We start from the raw sequence: 6,000 nt of genomic DNA, 5'->3' as shown, positions 1-6,000 counted from the left end.
CCAGACAGATGGACAGACAGAACGTACTATCCAAACCCTAGAGGATATGCTTCGCTCTTGTGTCATTGACTTTGGTGGTAGTTGGGATAAGCAATTACCTTTGGTCGAATTCTCGTACAATAACAGCTATCACTCTAGTATTCAAATGGCTCCATTTGAAGCATTGTATGGACGCAAATGTCGATCTTTTATCGGCTGGCATGAGATTGGGGATAAACAACTTACTGGTCCTAAGATCATACAAGAAACAACGGATAAGATCCTTCAAGTCCGTGACAACTTACTCAAGGCCAGAAGTTGTCAGAAGAGTTATGCCGACAAAAGACGTAAACCATTGGAATTCAATGTTGGCGATCGCGTACTACTCAAAGTATCTCCTTGGAAAGGAGTGGTTCGTTTCGGTAAAACGGGTAAACTTGCCCCTCGCTTTGTTGGTCCTTTCAAGATTCTTGAAAGGGTTGGCAAGGTGGCTTATATACTTGACCTACCCCAAGAACTAAGCAACGTACATCCAACCTTTCATGTATCGAATCTCAAAAAGTGTTTGGCTGAAGAAGGACTTCATGTTCCAGTCGACGACTTGCAAATCAATGAGTCCCTCCATTTTGTGGAAAAGCCAGTCGAAATCGTGGATCAAGGAACCAAGCAACTCAGGCGCAGCAAAATTCGCATAGTCAATGTGCGATGGGAAGGAAAACGTGGTGCCGAGTTCACTTGGGAACTTAAGAGCGATATGAGGACTAAGTATCCACATTTGTTCAATCAGTCATCCTCCTAAAGATTTCGAGGATGAAATCTCCTAAAGTAGGGGAGACTTTAACGCTTCGCATTTTTGCAGTTTCTATTTATAGCAAGTTGTATTGTACTTTCTCGATTTAATCAGTTGTACTCTCGTTATATCCTATTTGTAATCCGAGACTTGAAATCATAATGAAAATGCATTGTTTTGATCACATCCTTGTCATAATTCTATGTTTTGTGTGCACGACACAATACGATTGAAAACACGTTAAACTATTTCAAACATGTGAAAACTTTGGGAATATATTCTAATTTACAACTCTCGAACAATCCTTACCAAGAGATTACCCTAAACCGTACAAGACTCAGGAATTAGTGCGCTAATTCGATTAAAACAAATAGTTATACAAATTATTAAATTATATTCTAAATAATTAAATTAATAAAGTTAATTAAATAAAAGTATTAATAAATGAATTATAAATAATAAAAAGTTTAATTTTTATTAATTAAAGAGGTTAATCTAGTTAATTAATTAATGTGAGGGTTAACTAAGTTAGTTAAACAAATATTAAAACTAACAAGGTTAATATATGAGCTAAGTTCAAGAGGTGGTATGTTAACTATGTTAGTAAGTTAGGTTAGCTCAGTTAGTCAGTTCAGAAACCACAGGGACCAAACGTAACATTGTAACAGAAAATAACAAAAAGGGGGTCTCCTGGGTGAGAACCGGCCCTTGTGCGGTTCGAACCCGGGTCTCCTACTTCACACACACGCGCATTAACCAGACGGGCTACCGTCATCGCTGGTTATAACTCGCATCCTTTAATTCTCATACTCACTTTCGAACCTTCCATTTTTTAAAGAGATCCCGCCAAAACAAATCGACAGCAAGACAAGTTGACCTTCCTTTTCTGCGAAAGATTTGATTCTGGTAAATAAATCTCGTTCCAATCATTCCCAAAATACCCGATCTCATTCCTTTATTCGGTCCAATCACAGACCATTTCCGAATTTACGTGACCTCATAGATGGCCTATAAATACTGAGTCACTCCATACCGAATTCACATCTCTCACCTTCACCTTTGTCCCGAGACCACACGACCCCTCTGCTCCTCTGCACCTCGCCGGAACTCGCCGGAGAAGACAACTCCAGTCGCTGGAAATCAAGCTGACCATCGGAACTTCGCCGGGACCTTCACGAGCACGTTTCGGTATTACTCCTTCGCCCATGTTCTTCTGTTTAAATCTGGTTAACATAAGCTTGACATGTACTGAACATTACAAATATATATATATACAAACTGTGCATTTGGTCTAATATAAAATAATTAAAGACACGAGGACAACACCAAACTGGACTTAGTCCAGTGGTGTTGCTACCGACTTGTTGTACAATGGGCGCGGGTTGCCGGCCTGTTGGCCAATTTTTTTTTTTAAGATTTGTTATTTTCTTATTTGTTTAATAAGATTATGATGATTAATAGTATTATTAGTATTATTATCATTATCTTAATTAATATTATTTTTGGTACTAACCTTAATAAAAATATTATCATTATGATTATTATGGTTATCACTATCATTATTATTATTGTTGTTATTAAAAAGGTGATCTAGATATAAGAGACTAATATTAAAGATTTGATTAATATTAGATATAAAACTATCAAAAGGAATTAGTCTTATTATTATGGAGATGAACCTCATTATCATTAATTATATTACTTTGGTAGTGATACTATTATTTTTACTATCACTAAATATCGTGTTATTATTATTAGTAAATAGTAAACAATATTATTGATATTACTATAAAAATCACTGTTTCTACGAATACTAACAAATTAATAATCTTAATACATGTTATTTTAATACCATTCAAGTTAATCTTAATATTTTACTAATACTAGTCATTTTAATATTATTATTACTACTTATACAAATATCATTAGCATGGATATTATTATCAATCTTAATAAGATTTGTGATAATAATTAATATTATTTTCTCTATTAGTTGGAATTTCCCTACAACGTCACATTATTAAATTCCTTTAAATCACCTTAGGAGTCTTTAACCCAAAACAAACCATATTAACATATCTCAATCAATTAGGGTAATCACTTGGAACTTCTTGGATAATCTCTACTCTAATCTCTTTCCCAAGAAACGCAACGCAATCTAAGGTGAGTATACATGACCCATTTTCCATTTTCACACTTTTGGGTGCAATATGTATTCTATATCAAACACGTTATTCACTTCAAACAGCTTTATGCACACTCTATCCAAATTGCACGTGATACATTTAATTCATGTTATACATGTTATGCTACTGTAAACTCTCATGACTATGTGTTCATTAACTTTGCAAGCCTCCCCTAACAATGGTAGCGCTATAGGTTGAGAAACGCCCCTCCCGTTATTCTCGCGGGTATTGTTAGGTTAATCTGTGTTAAAACCTCCCGTTATTCTTTGGGATTGGCACGTTAATTGCGTTTAACTTTGGTTTGGATACATAGAGTAACATCGTTTCGAGTATATACTGTTAATGTGAAATCATGTTATTCACGTTGGATATGAGCAACTTCAAGCTTTTTATTATATGATGTATCAAACTTGTATACTCGTCAACATGTTTTTGTTGATTTTATTTTAATACATATTGCAGGTTGATTGATCAAGATTCAAGAAAACAAGCTAGGATAGCATTAGAAACCCATTTTAGCAAATAAATAAATGTTTGGATTTATGTTTGAATGTTTGAGACTTTGTACTACTTTTCTAGTTTTAATAAAATGATTTAATTCATATTGTCACAATTAGTGTTATGTTGTTTTGAGCAATTTGTTCGTCTCATCCTGATGTTTCCGCCATCGGTTGGGGTGTGACAGTGCCAACCAAGCACGGGGCCGTGTAAAGCTACTGTTTTCAAGTATAAAATGAGGTGTTTGGCTCATTTATAAACCATCCCTTGGAAAACCATTTCGCTCACACTTGCCACCACTCCACCACCACTATACCACCATCATCCACCACTATCATCCATCATCCATCCTTAGAGTGTGTGTGTAGTCTCGGGATCCAAGATCGATAGTAAGAGTTTTTGTCAAACAAATGCCATGCTTAGCTAATCTCTTACATCACTTGGTGAAGACAAAATCATTTATGTATTACTTTTGATTTCCTAGCTTTGGTAAGTTTTTATTTGGGTTTGTATTAGCGACTTTAATAACTAATTGAAGGTGAACTTTAATTAATTATTTCTTCATGTTTTGTTGATTCACTCATTCGTGTCTTTACGGTCTATATAAAGCGCGTTAACTGCCTAGAAGGGGTTAGAAGGGTGGTTGGTAAAGTTCTTGCATCGTTCGGTGTATGGATCCTGCGAGGACCTGATTCAAGCTTATTAGCACTTCCCTTGAGGCAGATAACATCAAATCGGAGGAAGTAAGAACGGCTTGTAATCCCTTATAAATTAATTACTATTAAAACTTTAAACCGGCCTTGCGGGACTCTATCCCTGCTGACTCGGACCAATATGGCCGAGGGTAGCATTGCCTCCAAAAGAGGGACATGTCACTTTTTGTATTAATAACTTTAATTATCTTTCAATAATCCGGCCTTGCCGGACTGTATCTCTTCTAAGTCAGACCAATATGGCTGAGGGTAGCGTTGTTTCCAAAAGAGAGACATGCCACAATAACTAAGATAATCTCTTAAAAAACCCAAAGCGGGGAAATCATCAAAGGATACGTAAATGAAAAATCGGATCCAAGTGATTCTATCTTGTCTATCTGTTTTATTTATTTTATTTCTTTATTGTTATTTATTTAAAAACAGAAACAACAATTTTCTCCATATTTGGTTAGATTAAACGCCGACGCTATTCCGGTATTAAAAGCTTTTGTGTCCTTAGATGACCTCGGTATCTTACCATCACTATGTTACGCTAACGATGGGTGCCCTTGCCCTAGCTTGTTGTAGAGAGTGATAGTTCTATATCGTGTTTTATAAATTTAAAGCTTGATTAAAAGGTAAAAAGGTACTAAAAATACATTAAAAAAACCGTACACGCTCCGACACGTCACCCCCTGACCCTCCTATAGTCCCGCTCTGAATCATGTAACATGCTAGTGCTTTTTAATTAAAAACATAAAACAAAACCAAACTTAAATTTAAAAGAACAAAATGTTGTTATTTGTGATGTATTTTTTCTTAAAAAAAATATTTAATGTGTGAAAAAATTATGGCGGTTTAAAAATCGTGTAAGAAGTTTGTTTAAAAGTCAATAGTATGTTTTAAATGATTTTACAATATTTTTAAAAGTTGTAATTACCTATAAGAAGTTTGTTTAAAAGTCAATAGTATGTTTTAAATGATTTTATTATAAGTTTTAAAAGTTTTAATTACCTAAAGTGCTACAACTACGTAAAATTAACGTCATAGTACAATGTAAGGCTGTGGGTGTGGGATGGTAGTTTGGGTCATAGATTGGCACATGAGATATGATTCGCGTGATATGTCACACCCCGGCCGCGTATAACATGCAACCGTGGCGGAAACGCCGGGGAGTGTTGTGGACAGAATTAAATTGTTTCACGCCCCGTTACTTGAATCATTTACCCAAACCAATCCACCATGTAAATTGTTCATGTGTAAACCAAATGTCAAGTGTTATTGTAATCCATGTCAAGTGTTTATGCTCAAGTGTAAACCACCAAATGTATATGTCAATGTCGACGTGTTTATGTTCAATGTAAATCATGTAATGTGTAATCCCAAAATGTATCATGTATGGTAAGCGAAATGTATCAACTTAAACCATATGCACAAAACAAGTCGTTGAAGTAAAACGTGGTTTAAATCAGCGTTATGTTCTGCGGGAAATGCATGCTCTATTGATATTAACATTTATGTGGTATTGTAAACTATGCATACATCCAAGTCTTGAGACTGCGGCGATAAACCCTTAAACAAATTAAAGGTTTATCTAAGTTATGTATATCGAATTCGGTCATTCCTTCCAGTCCTATCAAACCCAGGACTTCAGGAATGGGAGTTGTCAATTCCTATGGTACCACTACCTACTAACGAACGGCGTAGCTAATGTTAATGAATGTATTGTCCCATGTTAAACATACCATAAATATCCTTTACATGGCTTAGAAATAGGCTTTGAGGGGTTTGGTATGCTAAAATAAACTTTTGGGTCATTCAGGGACTAAAAGTGTCAAAAAGTGCACAAGTTTGC

This window comes from Helianthus annuus, chromosome 13, assembly GCF_002127325.2.
Source record: "Helianthus annuus cultivar XRQ/B chromosome 13, HanXRQr2.0-SUNRISE, whole genome shotgun sequence".
Lineage (NCBI taxonomy): Eukaryota > Viridiplantae > Streptophyta > Magnoliopsida > Asterales > Asteraceae > Helianthus > Helianthus annuus.
This window is presented reverse-complemented; position numbering follows the sequence as displayed.